This window comes from Petaurus breviceps, unplaced genomic scaffold (genome assembly GCF_028583685.1).
Source record: "Petaurus breviceps papuanus isolate PSGF00001 unplaced genomic scaffold, PetGlider_PUasm1.0 164, whole genome shotgun sequence".
Lineage (NCBI taxonomy): Eukaryota > Metazoa > Chordata > Mammalia > Diprotodontia > Petauridae > Petaurus > Petaurus breviceps.
In genome coordinates, this window is record NW_027185735.1 from 1,238,341 (window position 1) to 1,260,880 (window position 22,540).

Sequence of the window (22,540 nt, forward strand, 5' to 3'; positions counted from 1 at the left end):
ATCTCGAGCTTTCTGTGCTTGGGACCCGTTCCCTGTTGATATTTCAGCTGTGGGTGTGGAGTCCACTTTGTCTCCCTCTGAGTTTTGTTCCTCCCTCTGAGGATAGTAGGACTCCAGAGTCTTTGTAGTCTGTTTTTTACCCATTTTGAGGCAGGGCCCTCGCCACACCCTTCATCTAGGGATCCCAAGCCTTTAATGTAGAGGGTTTTGCCCTGGGGCAATAGGTACTATGTTTTCAGGGTGAGGGGGGAGTTGGAGCAGGTGAGTTTTACTCTGTCATCCTGGTCTTTGGAGGTCCTTGATAGAGGCTTTTTTTTTTTTTTTTTACATTTCTGGGTTATGAAGTGGTAGCCCCAGGAGTATTTGCTGGCCAGGAGAGGGGCCCCTGTATTTGGTTCTTACCTTGTCTTTCCAGTCCCAGCCCTTTGGTGATAGGCCTGGTAGTGACCCTTGTGGTTGATGGGACGACTTGCCATCCTAGTGGATCAGGCCTCTTTCGGGCTTGCCTCTGTGGGCCATGCCTTCCAGGCCTGCCTCTGCCTCTGCTTATTATTTTGAAGAAGACTCCATTTAGTTCCAACTTTCTACTGTTTTAATAGGAATGGATGTTGTATTTTGTCGAAAGCTTTTTCTGCATCTATTGAGATAATCATATTGTTTCTACTAGTTTTTTTGTTGATATGATCTATTATGCTGATAGGTTTTCTACTATTGAACCAGCCCTTCATTCCTGAAATAAATCCTACCTGATCTAAATATATTGTTCTTATAATAATTTGCTGAAATCTTTTTGCTAATATTTTATTTAAAATTTTTGCGACTATATTCATGGGGGAAATTAGACTATGATTTTCATTTGCTGCTTTGGTGTTTCCTAAATTAAGTATCAGTACCTAATTTTTATTTTTATCCATACAAACCATATATATATATATATATAACCAGTATTTGTATCATATAAAGAATTTGGTAGGACTCCACTAATTTTTCCAAATAGTCAATAAAGTATTGGAAGTAATTGTTCTTTAAATGTTTACTAGAATTCACTTATATATATATATAATATACATACATACATATATATATATATATATATATATATATATATATATATATATTTCTCTTTAAATTATTTCCTGAGCAGTTCATTGATGGCTTGTTCTATTTCTTTTTCTGATGTGGCATTATTTAAGTGTTTTAATTCCTCTTCCATTCATCTGGGAAATTTATATTTTTGCAACTGTTCATACATTTTATTAGGATTTTCAAATTTATGGGCATGCAATTGGGCAAAATAATTCTTAAATATTGTTTTATTTTTCTCTTTGTTGGTTGTAAGCTCACCCTTTTCATTTTTGATACTAGTAATTTGATGGTCTTACTTTCCTTTAATTATATTGACTAAAGCTTTATAAATTTTACTGTTTTTCATTTATTTATTAGTTCAATAGTCTCTCCTTTGCTTTTCAGTATTTCTAATTCAGAATTTAATTAGGGCTTTTTAATTTGTTTTTTTTTCAAGATTTTTTCAGTTGCATGCTCATATCATTGACCTCTGTTTCCCTGCTATTTTTTTCATGTATGCATTCAAATATATGACATCCCATAAGAACCATTTTCACCACATTCCATATGTTTGATATGTTATCTAATTATTTTCATTCTCTTCAATGAAGTTACTGATTGTTTCTATGACTTGTTATTTTTCCCACTCATTCTTTAGGATAAGATTATTTAGTTTCCAATTAGATTTTAGTCTCTCTCTCCATGACCCTTTATTAAATAAAATTTTTATTGCATCATGATCTGAAAAAAGGTGCATTCTATACTTTTCCCTTACTCCACTGAATTGTGAGATTTTTATGCCCTAGTACATAGTTAATTTTGTGTATGTGCCATGTACCACTGAGAAGAAGTCAAATTCCTTTTTATCTCCATTAAGTTTTCTCCAGAGGTCTCTCATATATGACTTCTCTAAAATTATATTCACCTCCTTAACTTCTTTGTTGTTTATTTTGAGGTTAGATTTATCAAGTCCAGAGAGTAGGAGGTTGAGGTCCCACACTAGTATAATTTTGCCATCTATTTCTTCCTCTAACTCCCTTAACTTGTCCTCTCAGAATCTGGTTCCTGTACTACTCAGTGCATCTATATTTAATAATGATATTACTTCTTTGTCAATGATACTTTTTAGTAGGATATAGTTTTCACCATTATCCCTTTTAATTAGATCTATTTTTTGCTCTTACTTTCTCTGAGAGTAGAATTGCTACCCCTGTTTTGTTTTTACCTTAGCTGAAGCATAATATATTCTACTCCAGTCTTTCACCTTCACCCTATGTGTATACCCCTTTTTCAAATGTGTTTATTATAAACAACATATTGTGGGATTATAGTTTTTAATAGTATGGCTTTCTGGCTCCATTTTATGGGAGAGTTCATTCCATTTACATTCACAGTTATGATTACTATCTGTTTCTTTCTCTCCATCCTATTTTCTCCCCTGTTTATGGTTTTACTTCTCCCTTTTTCCTTCCCTCTGCAAAATAGTTTTGCTTTTTTTCACTGCCTCTCTCAATATTCCCTCCCTTTCAGCCACTCATCCATTTTCCTAGTCTTCTTCCTTTCTACTTCTTCCTTTTCTTCTAAACACCCCCCTCCCCTTTCTGTCCCCTTTTCCCTACTACTGCCTTTAAGGTAGATTATATTTCTGTACTTAACAAAATATGTTCTTCCCTCCTTGAACCAAATCTGATATGAGGAAATCTCAAACAATTCTCTTCTCTTTCCCTTCTTTCATTCTAGTATAATAAGTTTTTGTGTCTCTTCATGTTAAATTCCTATACTTAAGTGAATGTTATTCCCTCCTTGAATCAAAGCCAATGAGAGTTAAGGTCAAACAAAGCTCATCTCCTTCCCTTCTTTCCCTCCAATATGCTTTTGTGCTTCTTCATATGATACAGTTTACCCTTTTCTGCCTCCTCCTTTCCTCTTCTTCTGTTACAATCCTTTTACATCCATTAATTAGAGTTTTTTACCATCACATCTGCTAAATTATATACACACCTTCATTCTATGTATATCCCGTTGAAGTGTTGCAGTAATTAAATACTTCTCAAGATTCACAAGTATCATCCTCTCATGTAGCAATATAAACAGTTTTGTCTTATTGAATAAGTGTGTGTGCTTATTTTCCCCTGTTTACCCTTATATGTCTATCTTGATTCTTCCATTTAAAGATCAAATTTTTCATTGAACTCTGGCTTTTTAATCAGAAAGGTCTGGAAGTTACTTATTTCATTATTTCATTGAACAACCATATCCTTGACTGAAAAGTTATGCTCTATTTTGCTGGGTAGTTGATCCTTCATTGCAGTCCAAGCTCCTTTGCCTTACAATATATCATATTTCAGTCTCTCTGATCTTTTCACATAGAAGCTACAAGATCCTGTCGATCCTGATTGTAGTTCCACAATATTTGAATTGTTTCTTTCTGGCTATTTGCAGCATTTCCCTCTTGACCTGATAATTTTGGAATTTGGCTATAATTTGTCCTTGGAGTTTTCAATTTGGAATCTCTTTCAGGAGGTGAAGAGTGAATTCTTTTGGTTACTATTTTACCCTCTGGGGACAGTTTAATGACTTCTAAGCAGATACTGTACAGGCTATTTTTTTTTTCATCATGGCTTTCCAGTAGATCAATAATTCTTAGACTCTCTCGTGGGTCTATTTTCCAGGTCAGTTGTTTTTCCAATGAGATATTTTACATTTTTTCTATTTTTTTTTAGTTCTTTAGATATTGTTTAACTGATTCTTGGTGCCTCCTAGAGTAATTAGCTTCAACTTGGTGTAATTCTAATTTTTAACCAGTTGTTTTTCTGGGTTTTTGTGCCTCCTTTGCCATTTGGGCAATTTTTACTTTCATGGATTTGTTTTCTTTAATTTTATTTTCTACTTTCTTTACCATATGACTAACTGCACTTTTTAAGGAGTTGTTCTCTTGAATGAATGTTTTTCCATTTTGCCAACTGTGTTTTTTTTTTTTTTAAAGCAATCGGGGTTAAGTAACTTGCTCAAGGTTACACCACCAGTTATTTCTGGGTGTGGTGCTAAGTGTCTGGGCCTGGATTCTATCCCCAGGTCATCCCAGCAGTGGGGCCAGTGCTCTTACTTGCTGAGCCACCTGGCTGCCCCTAAGCAATTGGGGTTAAGTAACTTGCTCAAGGTTACACGGCCAGGTGTTTCTGGGTGAGTGCTAAGTGTCTGAGCCCAGGATTCAATCCCCAGGTCATCCCACCACTGGAGCCTGTGCTCCTACTCAATGTGCTACCTGGCCCCTCTGCCATAATTGGTCACTTTTTCTTATACCTCTCTAATTTGACTTTTAAAATCCTTCTTGTGCTTTTCCAAGAAAGCTTTTTGACCTTGAAACCAGTTCATATTCCCTTTTGAGGATTCAGATGTGGGCGTAGTGTCAATGCTGACCACTTCTGCATGTAAAACTTGTTCTTCCCTTTCACCATAATAGGATTCTACAGTCTCTGTTTTTGCAATTGGTGTTTCCCATTGTGATTGCCTATTTTTTGTCTGTTAAAGTGGATCTCTTCTTCTGTGACATAGAGGGCTCTGACCCATGCATCTCATGCTGGGAGCTGGGGCCAGTTTACTGGCTTTGTGTTCTGTAGCCTATGGTTCTGTCAGATAAAGGCTATATAATGCTGAAGCTGCAATGGTGATGAGCTGAAGCTGGCATGTGAGTCCCATGACAGAAGTGAGCCAGGATTTTCTGTGTTTCCCCATGCTTATTGGTGGTCTGGCTGCTTCAGCTTTCTGCCTCCATGATGCTGGGATAGAGCTCAGGGGGGCTTAATTGCTAATGTCTGGCAGTGCACAAGGCTTTGTTGATTCCCCTGTCTGTGTGAAGGCATATCTGGGGTTCTGCTGTGGGTGCTTGCTGACTCCACCCCCATGGGGCTCAGGATCTCCCAGTAGGACACCTCCTGTCCTATACTGGTCACCAACAGCCACACCTTTCCTGTAGATCTACCAAGCCTCCCTCTGCTTCCACTATTTTAGGATTTAGTCCTGTGGCAATATTCTCTGGCTTTTAAAAAAGTAATTAATTACTTAATTTTTAGTTTTCAACATTCATTTTCACAAGATTTTGAGTTATACTTTTTTCTCCCCATCTTCCCTCTACCCCCACTCTAAGATAGAAAGCCTACTTAATACCCCTTCCCACAATCTGTTCTCTCATATATCCTCTCCCATTACCCCCCCACTAACTTTCTAGTAGAGCAAGATGAGTTTCTGTACCCTAGTACCTGTATATCTTATTTCCCACTTGTTTGCAAAAAATCGAATTTTAAAAATTTGTTTTAAAACTTTGAGTTCCAGATTTTTTCCTTCTCCCAATAAATGCCTCTTTCACCTCTTAATTTTATTTTTTAAATATCATCCCTTCATATTCAACTCATCCTTTGCCCTCTGTCTATTTATACATGAACATATATATGCCCACAGCCATACTAATATACACATACACTCTCCTATACATACACATACATATATACATGTGTACATATATGTATGTACATATGTATATATACCCACGTATTCCCTTTAACTATCCTCATACTGAGAAAAGTCTTATGAGTTACGACTATCATTTTTCCATATAGGAATGTAAATAGTTCAACTTTCATAAGTTTCTTATGATTTCTTTTTCCTGTTTAGCTTCTCAAAAGCAATACCACTCTTGTTTCTCTTGCTTCTTGCATTTGAAAGTCAAATTTTCTGCTCAGCTCTTGTTTTTTTCATCAAGAATGCTTTAAAATCCTCTACTTCATTGAATGACCATATATTCCCCTGTAGCATTATACTAAGTTTTTCTGGGTAGGTGATTCTTCTTTTTAATCCTAGCTCCTTTGACCTCCAGAATATCACATTCCAGGCCCTTTGATCCCTTAATATAGAAGTTGCTAGGTCTTGTGTTATCCTGATTGTGTTTCTACAATACTCAAATTGTTTCTTCCTGACTGCTTATAGAATTTTCTCCTTGAACTGGGAACTCTGGAATTTGGCTTTAATATTCCTAGGAGTTTTCTTTTGGGGATCTTTTTCAAGAGGCAATCAGTGAATTCTTGCAATTTCTATTTTACCCTCTGGTTCTAGAATATCAGGACAGTTTTTCTTGATAATTTCTTGAACAATGATGTCTAGGCTCTTTATTTTTTTATGATGGCTGTCAAGTAGTATAATAATTTTAAAATTATTTCTCCTGTAACTATTTTCCAGGTGAGTGGTTTTTCCAATGAGATATTTCACATTGCCTTCTATTTTTTTTCCTTTGTCTGGATCTGTTTTATAGCATCTTGATTTCTCATGCAATCATTAGCTTCCATTTGCTCCCATCTAATTCTGAAGGAGTTATTCTCTTCAGTGAATTTTTGAAATTCCTTTTCCATCTGGCAAATTTGGCTTTTTAAGGCATCCTTCTCCTTACTGGCTTTTTGGGTCTCTTTTGCCATTTGAGTTAGTCTATTTTTTAAGGTGTTATTTTCTTCAGTATATTTTTGGGTCTCCTTCAGCAGACTGTTAACTTGCTTTTCCCGATTTTCTTGCATTATTCTCAGTTCTCCTCCCAATTTTCCTGCTTTTCTCTTACTTGATTTTCAGAATCTTCCTTGAGCACCTCCATCACTGTAACCAATTCATATTTTTCTTGGAATCTTTTGATGTAGGAATTCTGACTTTACTGTCTTCCTCCCAATCCATGCCTTAATCCTTTTTGTACTCAGAAAAGGATTCTGTGGCCTGTTTGTGCTTCTGTTGCTTGCTCATATTGCCAGCCAATTACTTGACTTTTGAATACTTTGCCATGGTGGAACACTGCTTCTAGAATGGAGAGAGTTTTTCCCAAATCGTTGGGGTATTCACAGGTGCTAGAGCTATTAGTTGTGTGCACTCTCTACAGCCCCTAAAAGCTCAGGCTCACTGGACACATACAAACAGGACCTCCACCCAAGACCACAATCCTTATCCAAGCCTGTTAAAGCAAAAGCAAATACATTCTTAATGGTTACTTCTTTCCCCTACAGTCTATAGGTGAGGAGCTCCTGAGGTAGCTAGGCTGTGGCTGCTGTAGCCCCTGCACCTCTGCTGCTTCTCAACCTGGGGGTAGGGGCCAAACTGTGTTCTTTAGCTCCTCCCCCCCCCATTCCAACAGAGTTCCCACTGACCTTTTATTTTGTCTTTGGAGTTCATGGGTTCAGAAATTTGGAAACTGCCACAGCTACTGATGATTCACTCTCCTGACATCTGATCAGGCTGCCACTGGTTGGGGCGACTAGGTCTGAAGATGCATGGCTCAAGCAAGCTTGTGATTGGCTACCAGCTTAGTGTGAAAGACCCTTTCTGTCAGACTGCCAGGCTTTCTTCAGTGGGGGATTTGTTTCTCTCTGTCGCTTTGTGGGTTCTGCAACTCCAAAGTTTGTTTAGAATCGTCTTTTACATGTATTGGAAGTGATTGGAGCACGAGCCCATGCCAAATATGTACTTCTACTCCACCAACTTGGCTCTGCCCCCCCCCTCCAGGGTTTTTCAAGGTTAACAAGAGGGGAGACGAGAGTACCTTCGATTTACTCCATCTTGGCTCCTGGAAGTTCATGTGGGTGATTTTTAAACATCTAGATTGTGGGTTGATCACCCCAGGAGTACCTGATGTTGCTGCTGCATGTCCTCTACTTGTCTCTTTCCCATCTCTGACAGACCCTGTTCTGCAGTGAGAGGTTTGGGAATGGCCCCTATGGTAGGTGAATCTGTTCATCCTGCCTCACACAAGTCTCTGCTATGGTAAGGTCTGTCATGGTGCATCCCATGTGCTCCACACACTGTTTCTCCTTCCTGGTGCAACAAATTTTCCCCGTGGATTTTCCATATTTTGCTAGACTGGAAATCTGCCACACTGTATCTTCTGGTGGATTATGCCACTCCAAAATATGTTCAGATTCACATTTTAGAGGTAACTGAAGGAATTTATGGGTTAGTTTAGGTGAGTTCCTATTTTCCCTCTGCTGTCTTGACTCTGACCTCCTCCCCAATTATATTTCTTAAGGAGTTGCTTTATCCAGTTAGGTTTTGTATGTCCTCAACCATTAGACCAATTTTACTTTTTACCAAGTTCTTTTCTTTACTGAATTGTTTTTCCATATTGTCAATTGCATTTCTTAAGGTATTGATCATTTTTTTCTACTTCTCTAATTTGATTTTTAATATCCTTCTTGAATTCTTCCAAGAATGCTTTTTTGGCTTTAAGACCAATTTATGTTACCTTTGAGATTTCAGATGTTGGTATAGTGTCAATGCTGTCCTCTTCTGAATTTTTATTTTTATCTTCCTTGTCCCCACAGTAAGAATTGATAATTTTTGCTTTTCTAGTATGCTTTTTGCTCATTGTAATTGCCTTTTTCTTTTTTAAGCATTTTTTGTCTTTATTAATTTGTTTACCTTTAGTTTACAAGATTCAGTTCCAGAATCCCTTGAGTTTCAAATTTTCTCCCCTCCTTTTCTTACCCCTCCCCCCATATGGCAGCATGGCATAAAATATAGGATCTGTAAATACAATAGACATTAGTCAGGTTATAAAGAAAGATTGTAATGGATGAAATGAACAATGGGAAAGAGGAAACAAAACCAAACAGGAGAAAGAAAGAGAGCAGGTAATTTGCTTCAATCTGCATTCAAACTCTGTTATTTCTAGTTCTTTCTCTGAATGTAGGCATCTATCTCCATCATGAGTCTTTTGGAGTTGTCTTATAACCCTGCATTGCTGAGAAGAGTCCAGTCTATCAAAGTTTGTCATCACACATACGTTGTGTCTGTAATTGTGTACAGATTTCTCCAGGTTGTGCTCTTCTCACTCAGCATCAGTTTGTATAAGCCTCTCCAGGTAAATATGATGTTCATCTGCTCCTCATTTCTTATACTAGAGTAGTCTTCCATTACATGTGTATACCACAACTTGTTCAGCCATTCCCCAATTGATGGGCACCCCCTTAATTTCCAATTCTTTGCCACCACGAAAAGAGCTGCTATAAATATTTTTGTACATTTGAGTCTTCCTCCCACTTCTATGACCTCTTTGGGATACAATCCTAAGAGTGGTGTTGCTGCGTCAAAGGGTATGAAATTATTTATAGCCCTTTGAGCATAGTTCTAAATTGCTCTCCAGAAAGGCTGGATCAGTTTACAACTCCACCAACAATGCATTAGTGTTCCAATTTGCCCACATCCTCTCCAGCACTTGTCATCTTAGCAAATCTGACTTGTCAGACATGTGGTACCTTAGAGTTGTTTTGATTTGCATTTCTCTAATCAATAGTAATTTAGAGCATTTTTTCATATAGTTGTAGATATCTTTAATTTCCTCCTCTGAAAACTGCCTGTTCATGTCCTTTGACCATTTATCAATTGGGAAATGACTTGTATTCTTATAGATTTGACTCAATTCTCTGTATATTTTAGAAATGAGGCCTTTATCAGAGACATTCGTTGTAAAAATTGTTTTCCAATTTTCCACTTCCCTCCTAATTTTGGTTACATTGGCATTGTTTGTACAGAAACTTTTCAATTTAATATAGTCAAAATTATCCATTTTACAATTTTGTAGTGCTGTCTATTTCTTGTTTTATCATGATGCCTTCCCTTTTCCATGAATCTGACAAGGAAACTATTCCTTGCTTTCCCAGACTGCTTACAGTATCAGCCTTGATACCTAGATCATGCACCTATTTAGACTTGATTTTGGTATATGGTGTTAGATAATGGTCTATGCCAAGTTTGTGACATACTATATTCCAGTTTTCTCAGCAGTTTTTGTCAAATAGTGAGTTCTTATCCCCAAAACTGAAGTCTTTGGGTTTATCAGACAGTAGATTACTATAGTCATTGACAGCTGACTCTCATGTACCCAATGTATTCCATTGATCCACTACTCTACTCCTCAGCCAGTACCAAGTAGTTTTGATGACTATTGCTTTATAATACAGATTAAAATCTGGTATAGTTAGGCCACCTTCTCTAGAATTTCTTTCCATTCATTCCCTTGATAATCTGGACCTTTTGTTCTTCCAAATGAATTTTGTTACTATTTTTTCTAGCTCTATAAATTTTTTTTTGGTAGATTGATTGGTATGGCACTAAATGTGATTGCCTTTTCCCTGGCTTTTAAAGTGAATTTCTACTTCTGAGGCAGAGGGGTGTATGTCCTATGCATTCTTCTTGTGGTGGATGCTAAGGGCCTTGTTACTGGCTTTGTGTGTTGTGTCCTTTGCTTCTGGTAGCTGGAAGCCATATATGTTGTAGCTTAACTGGTGTTGAGCTGGAGCTGGCTGGTGGGTGCTGAGGTCATTTGAGGTCTTTCAGTACTTCCCTGGGCTTATACTAATGTTTGTGGAGTAAGATGTGGGGAAGGGGTGGCCTGGCCACTGAAGACCTCTTCCTTTCCTAGGGTTGCACTAAAGTTCAGGTAGGCTCAGCTGTTGGTACATGATCATCTGCACTGGTGTCTTGCAATTCCCCTGCCTGTGTAAAGGCACACTGGGGTCCTGATATTGGTGCTTGGAAGCCCCACCAACCTGGGACTCAGGATCTCCTTCTGGTCTGCTGAAATGGGGCTTGCTGCTGCCTTGCCGAAGCACTTCCCTCCCTCCCTTCAGCCACAGCAAGGGGCACCTTTTCTCTTAATCCCCCTAGCCTCTAGAGTTACAAGACTGCTGTGCACTTTTCTCTGGCTCTACTATCCTATTCCAGGATTTTTCCTGGGACAATATTTTCTGGGTTTTTCAAGTTCAACAAGGGAGGGTGAGGGAAAATTACTGCTTACTCAGGCTCCCAGAAGTTTAAATAGGTGATTTTCAAACATTAATTGTGTGGTCTGATAGCCTTAAGAGTATCTGCTGATACTGCTGCAGGCTCTGTGCAGGATTCCACTTCTCTCTCACCCAATTCTGACAGCCACCCCTCCTGTGCTGAGAGGTCTGGGAATCACTACTGTCTCCAATGCTTTAGTCTTCTGGGGTCTTCTCCAGATTTACTATGATTGAGTCTGTGCTGGTGCACCCTGCTGTGTATACTGTGCTCCTCTCCCAGCCTGCTGCAACAGATTCTTCCTGTCCACCTTCCTGTTGGCCTTGGGCTAGAAATCTGCCACACTCTTTTCCTACCTAGATTTTGCCACTCCAGAATTTTTTCAGATACACTTTTTAGAGCTATTTGAAGGAGTTTGTGAGAGAGCTCACGTGAGTCCCTGCTTTCACTATACCATCTTGGATCCACCCCTAGCAATTCAACTTCTAGGGCTATATCCCAATGAGATCATACAAATGGGAAAAGAACCCACATATACAAAAATATTTCTAGAAGCTTTTTCTGATGGCAAAAACTGGAAATTGAGGGGATGCCCATCAATTGGGATGTGTCTAAAAAAGTTGTAGTATATGTAAAGCCAATCATGGGCAGCTTTCCTGAGGACTGATGCTGTGAGTAACTTCAAGGATTTAATCCCATAGAATAGTAACCTTTCTTTATTCAGCAATAAACTAAAGCATGACATTCAAGAAACTAAAGCATAACAATCAAGACAGTATAACATAGCAACTTATTATTAAGATAAATGTATAGTCTTAAACAAAAGATATCAAGTAAGCCACAATCTCCTTAATCAATACACAGTATCCAAGTAAAATCCTCTTTAATCTTGACTTAAGGCTGGCTTCTAATCATTCTTAAACCAAATATCCTTAAGGGGTAGGAGAGAGTACAAATGTCATCCACCCCTAGATCACATTAAGTTACTATTTTATCTGTCAATACAGAGTATCCAATAAAGTCTTCTTTCATCTTAACTCAAGGCTGACTTCAAAACCCTTCAGCTCCTCTTACATGGGCTGACTTCACTGTAAATCCATGCACTTGGGGGAGGCTAGGTGGTGCAGTGAGTAGAGTGCTGGCCCTGGAGTCAGGAGAACCTGAGTTCGGATGTGGCCTCAGACACTTAACACATACAGACAAAAAACCTTGCCATGTGACCTTGGGCAAGTTACTTAAAACCCAATTACCCCCCCCCCCCCCCCAGGGAATAGAGTGCTGGCCGTGGAGTCAGTAGAACCTGGGTTCGGATGTAGCCTCAAAAAACTAAACCATACAGGCAAAAAACCTTGCCATGTGACCTTGGGAAAATTAATTAAAACCCCAACCCCCCCTCCCCCCCCCCAAAAAAAGCAAAAGAAACCCAACCAAACCAAAAAAAAGCCACGCACTAGCAACTTTTCAAGGTTCTGATTACACAGTATAGCGAACACTCTATTAATCCTATAATAAATCAGAGCAAAACGTTCACAGAAATTCAAGGTACAGCATTCACAATGTTACAGCTTATAAAAGAGAATCAAAATCCAGCATTCAGAACAGCTTATAACTAAAACGGCCACACAGTTTTCACCACAGTGGTCACAAAGTTTTGAACAAAGAACAAACATTTAATCAATGAATCACTTAGTCATCACAAGCATTCAATCATCCTTAAGGAGGTTTGCCTCCTTAAGGGACACAAAGTATAATAGTCAAAGTTCTCCACTTATGGGGCACACTAAGTTCACCCAATCAGTCACTTATTCACTATTCAATCATCAGAAAATACACAAGCCCTCCATCCCTTGGTCACTAGTAAATTACAATTTCTTGTTTAGTACATAGTATCCAAGTAAAGTCTCCTTTGAGCTTGACTTAGGGTGGTCTCTCAGATTCCCTGGATCTCCTTCCATGGTCCCAGATCCTACCTGGTTTCACCAAACTGTCAGCTGGGTTCAAAGGCAGACAGCTCCCACATCCTTGTCCAGGTCTCTGATCACTTCCCATTTCACTCTGAAACTCACAGCATCCAGTCCACCTTAAATCCTCCATAATCTCTGTTCCTGGAAGTTAAGGCTTAACAATGCCAGAAACAGGTTGATGAAAAGTACCAGCCTCACAGTCATGCTTCCTCAGTCTTCAGCAGCTCTGACTGGCCCTCAGAAATCCTCTGCAGCCTAAGCAGCTCAGTCTGGCCCTCAGACTCAGCAGAAGTTTCAGCTGATTCCCAGAATCAAAATCGCTTCACCCAGATTCTCCAAATGAAAATCATTCTCTCCAGGCTGGGAGGACTTTCCTGTTCAGTCTCCCCAGTGGCAGCAGCTTCTGCCTCCATGAAGCTTGCTCCAAGAACATCTGACTCTCCCTCTCTGGGGGCTTTTCCTTATATACAGTATTGCTCCTCCCTGCTCAAACGCTTCCTGTTACATCAGTAACAGGAGTTCATACCTTATGTTTCTTTAACAGAGGCTTGATTAATTACTAAATGCTAAATACCTCTCAGCTTACCTATACAAAAGGAACTTCAAATTTCATTCTTATTACATTCCACTACTCCAGGATTCTTGGCCGTACAATCTCCATTCAAATGGCCATGGATCCTGGACCAAATGGAGACACTATACTTTGGAATCCTGCTGACTATGCCACAATGTAAAGACAAGCATGAGAAGCTTTTCAGAAGAATGCTACTGTGAAGTTTTAAGGTTCTGATTACATAGTATACTGGACACTCTATTTATTCAATAACTAATGAGAGCAAAACATTCACAGTAAATCAAGGTACAGTGTTCACAATGTTACAACTTATCACACATAATCAAAATACAACATTCACAACAACTTATCACAGAAGATGGCTACATAGTTTTCACCACAGTGGTCATACAGTTTTGAACAAAGTATAATCATTTAGTCAATCAATCAATCACTTAGTAACTCAATCATTCAATCATCTTTAAGGAGGTTTAACTCCTTAAGGGTCACAAAATACAAGAGTCAAAGTTGTGCCCCCAAACTCATGGGGCACACTAAGTTACACTATCAGTCACTACTCAGCACTCTCTTAATGGGTAGTGTAAAATGCACAGGTCATCTACCCCTCTGTCACAAATAACTTACAATCTTCTCAGTCAGTACACAGTATCCAAGTAAATTCTTCTTTAAGATTGACTTGGGGTAGTCTCTCAGATTCCCTGGATCCCCTTCCATAGTCCCAGCTGTTACCTGCATTCACCAAATTGTCACCTGGGTTCAAAGGCAGACAGCTCCCAGTTCCTTGTCCAGTTATCCATGTTATTCCTGTTCCACACTGAAGTGCACAGTGTCCAGTCCACCTTAAATCCTTCAAGTCTCTGTTCCCAGGAAGTCAAGGCTTAACAAAAGCACAAACAGGTTCATACAAAGTACCAATTTCACAGTCATGCTTCCTCAGTCTCGAATTTCCGGGTGGTTCTCAGAATCAAAATCACTTCACGCAGGTTCCTAAAATCAAAATCATTCTCTTCAGCCTGGGTCCTTCCTCTTCAGCCTCCATGGCAGCAGCTTCTTCTGCCTCCATGAAGCTTATCCCAAGAAGTTCAGATTCTCCCTCTCTGGAGCTTTTCCCTATATATAGTGTTGCTCCTCCCTTTTTAGCCCCTTTCTGTTAAGTTAGCAATAGGAGTTCATATCTCTTGTTTCTTTAACCGAAGTTTAATTTGAACTAGGTGCTAAGTACCTCTTAGCTTTCCAATACAAAGGGATCTTTAAATTTCATCACTATTATATATGCCCACCTCTTTCCTGGATTCACCCAACACTTTCCTGGATTCATCCAACTGTTGCCTGGATTCACACATAGGGAGCTCTCCACTCCAGTTCTATATCTCAACTTAATAGGACAATTCCATTCCAGACTCTTCACAGCTTCTGTTTCTAGGAAAAGAAAGCTTAACAGGGGTACAACAATATTTACACACATTCTTGAAACTATCATCTCAATTTGCTTTCTGTCTGACAAAGCAAAGCAAAATCAGCAGACAAGACTTCCATCTGAGAAAACAAACACAAATGAGCAGTAAAGTCCCAGGACATCAGTAACAGTAGTAAAGTCCTCTTTCAGGAATTCTGCAAGAGCAGAAAAGTCCGCTTTTAGAGGTTCTGTAACAGTAGTAAAGTCCTCTCTCGAGACTTCTGTAATGAAAGTAAAGTCCTCTTTCAACAGACAATGCTTTGTTCTGAAAAAGTAACATCAACACAGACAGAACAGACAGAGTGCCAAGATCACAAACATTCTGCCCATTAGCGCTCAGAAAGTAACACAGATTAACAGCATTCTGAAATCACAAGCTTTATCCCTCTCAGTTCCCAAAAACTAACACAGATTAACAGAGTGGTGAAATCAGAAGCATTATGTGTCTCAGTTCCCAGAAAGTAACACTGATTAACAGAGTGCATTCTCCCCCTCAGTTCTGCTAGGTCCTAGCTCTATTCTAGCTTTTCTCTGCTCTGTTCCTTCCTGTTCTACCTTTCCTGTTCCATTCTTTTGGCAAGCTTCTCCCACCATGGTTTCCATGTGATTATGTTAGGCCTACTAAGGGCATGGAAGGTCTTTAAATACAATTAGGCCTGTTAAGGGCAAAACAATGTATACTTTGTCCAACTAAGAATCTTGATGCAATCAAAGCTGAGGCTAAATACTACTTTGCTTGCCATTACAGTATATGAATGTAATAGAAAACTGTTGTTCTATAAGAAATGATGAGCAGGAGAATTTGAGAAAAATCAGGAAAGATATGTGTAAACTGATGCTGAGTGAGGGGAGCTGAATCAGGAGAACATTGTACACAGTTACAGGCATGTTGTGCAATGACTGATTTTGATAGACTTGGCTTTTCTCAGCAATGCAAAGTTTTAAGACACCTCCAAAAGGCTCATCATAGTAAATGCTATCCACATCCAGAGAAAGAATTATGTAGTCTGAATGAATATCAAAGCATTCTATTTTTTATGTTTCTTCTTTCTTATGATTCATTACACTGGTTATGATTCTTTGCAATGTGAGTAATGTGAAAATATATTTAATATGAATGTATATGCAGAGCCTATATAAGATCACATGCTGTCTTGGGGAGGGGATGGGGGGATGAGCAGAAAATTTGAAATTCAAAAGCTTGTAGATCTAAATTTTGAAAATTTAAAATAAATTGGAAAAAATAACAAAGTTATTTGGAGGGGAATTTTGGATGATTTTGACTGACATAGTCATTTTCCTCCACAATCTTGGCTCCAAAAAACACATACTCTTTAAGTCCATGAAACTGCCTTACTGGCTGTTCAATGAATTTCATATTTCATCTTTCAGCTTCAGGAATTTTCTCTGGATGTCATGAGTGCTATCTCTCCTCAATTTCTGCCTATTTGTCTGTCTGTCTGTCTATCTATCTATCTATGTACCATTAGAATTGTAAGGACAGACTGATGTTGGTGAGATACTGGGTCCATTTTTTTAAAATGACAGATGGATGTGTGAAGACAAGACTTGCTTGATATCTCCCCAAACCCTCCTCCCCCCAAATACCTGTCAAAAATTCTCTAAATAAATTCTAGAGCTACAGAATGGACAAAATGGCAGAGTGAAGCACAGTTCCAGACCAAGACATGCTTGAAGGTCAACAGGAAAGGTCTAAGGCACTGAACTGGGAGTGTAGTGCAGTCCTGTGTGGGTTGAACTGGCACACACATGGTCAAAGCAGGTCTCAGGGGACTGAATCACTGACAGCTGTGGCAGTTTCTACAGTTCAACCTGCAAACACCAAAGACAGCAGAGAATATCAGTGGGAAAATTCTGTGGGATTAGGGTCAGAGAGAAAAACTGTCTGTTGAGGTCCAGCCCCAGCCCCCGTGTGGTGGAGGTGGCAGTAACAACAGTAGCAGCAACAGTGACTAATTACAGGGCTCTGTGCCCACAGACAGTGGGAGATCAAGTGGCTAATACAAGACTCCTTAAACCTGGAACAGTCCTGCCACCCCCCTACTTACACCTCCACTGGAAACAGAGTCCTACTTTGACAAAGAGTTAGAAAGTCAAATATTTGACTGGAAAGAGGAGTAAACAATGTAAAATGAGTCAGACTATGGAATATTACTTTGGTAACAAATAAAGTCAAACCATACAACCAGAAGAATAAAATATAGTCAAAGTTTCTACATCAAAACTCCCCAAGAAAAATAAGAATTTGTCTCAGTTCATGGAAGATCTCAAAAAGGATTTTGGAAATCAAGTAAGAAAAGTAGAGGGAAAATTGGAAAAGGAATAAATAGTGATGCAAGAAAATCATGAAAAGTGAGTCAACAGCTTGATAAAGGAGACCCCCAAAATGCTGAAGAAAATGACACCTCAAAAAATAAACTAATCCAAATGGTAAAAGATGTCCAAAAAGCCAATGAAGAAAAGAATGCCTTCAAAAGCAGAATGGGTCAAATGGAATAAGAGGTCCAGAAACTCACTGAGGAAAAATCTTTAACGTTTATAATGAAGTAAATGGAAGCTAATACATTATGAGAAATCAAGAAATGATAAAATGGAGTCAAAAGAATGGACAAATGGAAGACAATGAGAAATATCTTATTGAAAAAAAAACCTTTGACTTGGAAAATAGATCCATGAGAAAAATTTTAAAAATTATTGGACCGGCTAAATGCCATGATCAAAAAAAGAACCTAGACATTGTCACTCAAGAAATTATCGAGAAAAACTGACCTGATATTCTAGAACCAGAGGGTATAGAAATGGAAAGAATGCACTGATCTCCTCTGAGATTTCAAAATAAAAAAGTCCTAGGAATGTTGCAGCCAAATTCCAGAACTCTCAGGTCAAGGAGAAAATATTGCAAGTAGAAAGATAACACAAGATCCAGCACTTCTACATTAAGAGATGAAAGGGCTTGGAATATGATATTCTGGAGGTCAGAGGAGCTAGGATTAACACCAATTGCCTGCCCACTGAGTAAAATGCTTCAGGGGGAAACTGAGTATAATAATCCAGGGGGGAATTGGATATTCAATGAAATAGAGAAGTTTCAAGCATTCTTACTGAAAAGACCAGAGCTGAATAGAACATTTGACTTTCAAATACAAAAATCAAGAGAAACATAAAAAGGTAAACAGGAAAGACAAATTGTAAGGGACTTATTAAAGTTGGACTGTTTACAGTCCTACATAGGAAGATAATATTTGTATCTTGTAAGGCCTTTCTCAGTATTAAGGTAGATGGAGGAAATAGAAAAATAGATAGATAGGTAGATAGATAGATAGATAGATAGATAGATAGATAGATAGATAGATAGGTAGGTAGGTAAGTAGAGAGATAGATGGCACAGGGTGAGTTGCATATGAAGAAGTCATATCAAAAAATAAAATTAAGGGATGAGGAGGACAATGTTAGGAGAAGTAGCAAGGGAGAGAGAGAAAGGGATAAATTATTTCACATAGAAGAGACAAGAAAAACTTTGCACTTTTTACTCTCAGCAGATTTGGCTTAGGGATGGAATAATATAAACACTTAGTTGGGTATCTTACCCTAAAGGAAAGTAAAGGGGAAGGGAATACAGGGTAGAGAATGTTAGAAGAAAGGGAAGACTGGGAAAGTGGGTAGTCAGAAGCAAAAACTTTTGAAAAGGGATGTGGTTAAAGGAGAAAATAGAATAAGTGTGGTGCAGGATAGGATGGAGGGAAATATGGTTAGTCTTTCACAACATGAATATGATAGAAGTATTTTTGCATAACCACTCATGTATAACCTCTATTGAATTTCTTGTGTGCTCAATCAGGGTGGGAGGGGGAGGAAAGAAGGGAGAGAATTTGGAAATCTAAGTTTTTAAAAAAATGGGAAATAATATATGCAGGCAATCAGGTATAGAAATCTATCTTGCACTATAGCAAAGTGAGGGGGAAGGGGATAAAGGGGCTGTCATAAAAGTGAAGGAAAACGGGGCAGGAGTAATCAAAGCATCCACTATCTTTTGGTGTTGTGGAGGACACATATGGGGAGAAAAATTGTAACTCAAAGAATTCTGGAAATGAATGTTGAAAATATAAAATAAATATATTAATATAAAAAATAGCAAAAAGACCCTACTGTTTGTCATACATTAGGGAAATCTTTGGAAATACAAAAAAAGATAAAAGTCATGCACTACACTTGGAGAGCATGAAGTAAGTTCTCTCTAAATGTTTAATCAATTTTTTAAAAAAATGAGAGATAATTGGAGGGGAGCAGAGTCAAGATGGTGGAGTAGAAACAGGACTTCCATGGAGCTCTGGAATCCACCTCCCCCAATAAATGTAAAAGGTGACTCTGAAGAAACTTTATAGCTGCAGAACCTAGAAAATGAGGCAGAGAAGCTAATCTCCCACTGAGGACAGTCCGGCAGGCCAGCAGCAAGTGTCCAGCATAGCACTCTGGGAGCTGAGCCCATCCCCACACTAGCCAGAGGCTTTGACCCCAATGAGGCCTGACCAACTACCTGCTGGAAGGACTTCAGATTACCAGCAGTTGTGGTGGTATCCAGAATTATCAACACATAGATGTAAAGGACAAAGTGAGAGGTCAGTGCAGTTTGGACCTTGGGATCTAGTAGTTGGGAGTGCAGTAGGCCTTTGTCCCCAGGGCAAGAAGTGGCTGAGGGGCCACGGCCCTTGCAGCTACAGCCACGTGTGGCTGCTTCAGCTACAAGCCTGCAGATTGTAGGTGGACCAAGTGACCAGTGTGAGGGGAAATCACTTTTCTTTTACCTGCTTGGATCTGGATTGCACTCCAGGATGGAGGTTCTGGGTTGTGAGACCAGCTTGTCAGAGCATGTTGAGGCTTCAGAGAGGGCACTCAACTAATACCTTTAGCAGCTAAGAAAACCCAAGCATTTGGGAGGAAGCTCCCCTGTCTGGTGGCAGAGACTTACTGTAGCAAAAAGCCAAAAAGTCAAGTAACTGAGTGGCAATATGAGCAGGCAAAGGAAGCAAAACAGACAGGGCAACCCAACTGTACACTCACATTTTGGGACACAAAAAGATCAAATAATAGGACAGGAGAAAGACAGTGATGTCAGAAATCCTGCACCAAAATCTTCCAAGGAGTATATGAGCTGGTTACAGACAACAGAGGACCTTAAGGAGGATTTTGAAAAGCAAATAAGAGAAGTGGAGGAAAAATTGGGAAAATAAATTGGAATTATGCAAGAAAATTATGAAATGGGAGACAACAACCTGATTGAAGAAAATAACAGCTTAAAAATAGACTAACTCAAATGGCAAAAGAAGCTCAAAAAGGCAATGAGGAGAATGCCTTAAAAAGCCCAATTTGCCAGATGGAAAAAGAATATCAAAAGCTCACTGAAGAGAATCATTCCTTCAGAATTAGACTGGAGCAAATGGAAGCTAGTGACTTTATGAGAAATCAAGGTACCATTAAACAGATACAAACAAATGAAAAATTAGAAGGCAATGTGAAATATTTCATTGGGAAAACCACTGAACTGGAAAATAGATCCAGGGGAGATAATTTTAAAATTATTATACTACCTGAAACCCATGATCAAAAAAAGAACTTAGAAATCATCCTTCCAGAAATTCTCAAGGAAAGCTGCCCTGATGTTTTAGAACCAGAGGGCAAAATACAGGTTGAAAGAATCCACTGATCACCTCCTGAAAAAGATCCCAAAGAGAAAACTCCTAGGAATATTATAGCCAAGTTCTGGAATTCTCAGATCAAGGAGAAAATATTACAAGCAGCCAGTGAGAAACAATTTGAATATTGTGTAAAGACAATCAGGATAACATAGGATATGGAAGCTTCTACACTGAGGGATCAAAGGGCTTGTAACATGATATTCTGGAGGTTAAAGAAGCTGGGATTAAAACCAAGAATCACCTACCCAGCAAAACTGAATATCATGTTTCAGGGGAAAATATGGTCATTCAGTTGAAAAGAGTACTTTCAAGCATTCTTGATGACAAAACCAGAGTTGAATAGAAAATTTGACATTCAGATAGAAGAAGCAAGAGAAGCATGAGAAGCTAAACAGGGAAAAGAAATAATAAGGAACTTAACAAAGTTGAACTATTTACATTCCTACATGGAAAAATGACAATTGTAATTTATGAAACTTTTCTCAGTATGATAATAGTTGAAGGGAACAGAAATATGTATACACACACACACACACACACACACATATATATATACATAAGGGTATATGGGTGTATGAATACATATGTGAATGTGTGTATATATGTGTATAGGTATACATAGGTAGAGGGCACAGGACCAATTTAACAGGAAGGGATGATACTTAAAAATGAAATTAAGAGGTGACAGAGGTATACAATTAGAGTAGATGGGGAGAGACAGAATGGGGTAAACTCTGTCATATAGAAGAGGCAAGAGAAAATAGTTACAATGAGGGGGAAGAACAGGAAGGCAAAAGGAAATATTTCAACCTTATTCTCATTGAATTTGTCTTAGGGAGGGAATAACATATACATTAAATAAGGTATCTTGCCCTACAGGGGAGTAGGGGGCAAGGGGATGAAAGGGGGGATGATGGAAGGGGGAGCAGCCTGGGGGAGAGGGAAGTTGGAAGCACCCACTTTTGAAAAGCGACAGGATCAATGTAGAGAATAGAATCAGTGGGAGGTGGGATAGGAGGGAGGGAAATATAGTCAGTCTTTTACAATATGTAGACTATGGAAAATTTTTCATAGCTACACTTGTACAACCTATACTGAATTGCTTACATTTCCAGAAATGTTTAATATATATATATATATATATATATATATATATATATATATATATATATATATATATATATATATATATATATATATATATACTATTATCAATATTACTTTACATGCAACTGGGAAGTAAGATATACAGGCACTGGGACATAGAGATCCACCATGCCCTACTGGAAAGTTGGAGGTGGTATGGGAGAGAGCAGATTAGAGGAGGGGATATCCAGTGGGTTTGCTCTTTTGGGGCAATGGGTAGAGAAAAAATTTGAAACTCAAAATCTGGTGAAAATGAATGATGGAAACCAGAATTTAATAAAGCATTTGATTTGAAAAAAAGAAAGACAAAAAAATGTGAGATAACTTCCAGTTTTTCTTCCTTCCAATTATTACCGGGGACATATGTGCCCTCTCTCCTTGAGCTTCCAAAAAAGGATGGGGAAAGAATAGTACTCTTCTTTCCTTCCCCTCTCCCGCGGCCCCTCCCCCCAACTTCTTGTCATCTGTGTAAAGCAGACATCCAATTGCTTAAACCAAAGTTGAGCCTTTGCTTCCTGACTCTTTTTTCTCCTTTATATTTCATAGTTTTTTTCACTGAGCATTGGTAACCAAATAGTAATGCTGATGTGGATATTTCATACCTTGGAAGAAGCCTCATAAGTTCAAGAGTTTGTAAGTTCTTGGCCTCTCATGGTTGCCATCACACTCAGAGTTTAAATGCTGAAGAATATTACCAATCACAGGAGGATAAGCTTAACAGATCAGGCTTGGTAGAAGACACAAATTAGGAGGAAATTATTTGGACAATTGAAAAATATACTGAAATGTAGAAGGTCAGTTAAGTAGTCTTAAAAAT

At 38.6% G+C, this 22,540-nt stretch overlaps 1 protein-coding gene across 1 annotated transcript in view; it reads left to right on the forward strand.

Moving 5' to 3' along the window:
• The window catches only part of MDGA2 (MAM domain containing glycosylphosphatidylinositol anchor 2), a 990,863-nt gene that overhangs the window by 510,834 nt on the left and 457,489 nt on the right, over nt 1-22,540 (forward strand). The gene's annotated exons all lie outside the window — the stretch shown is intronic.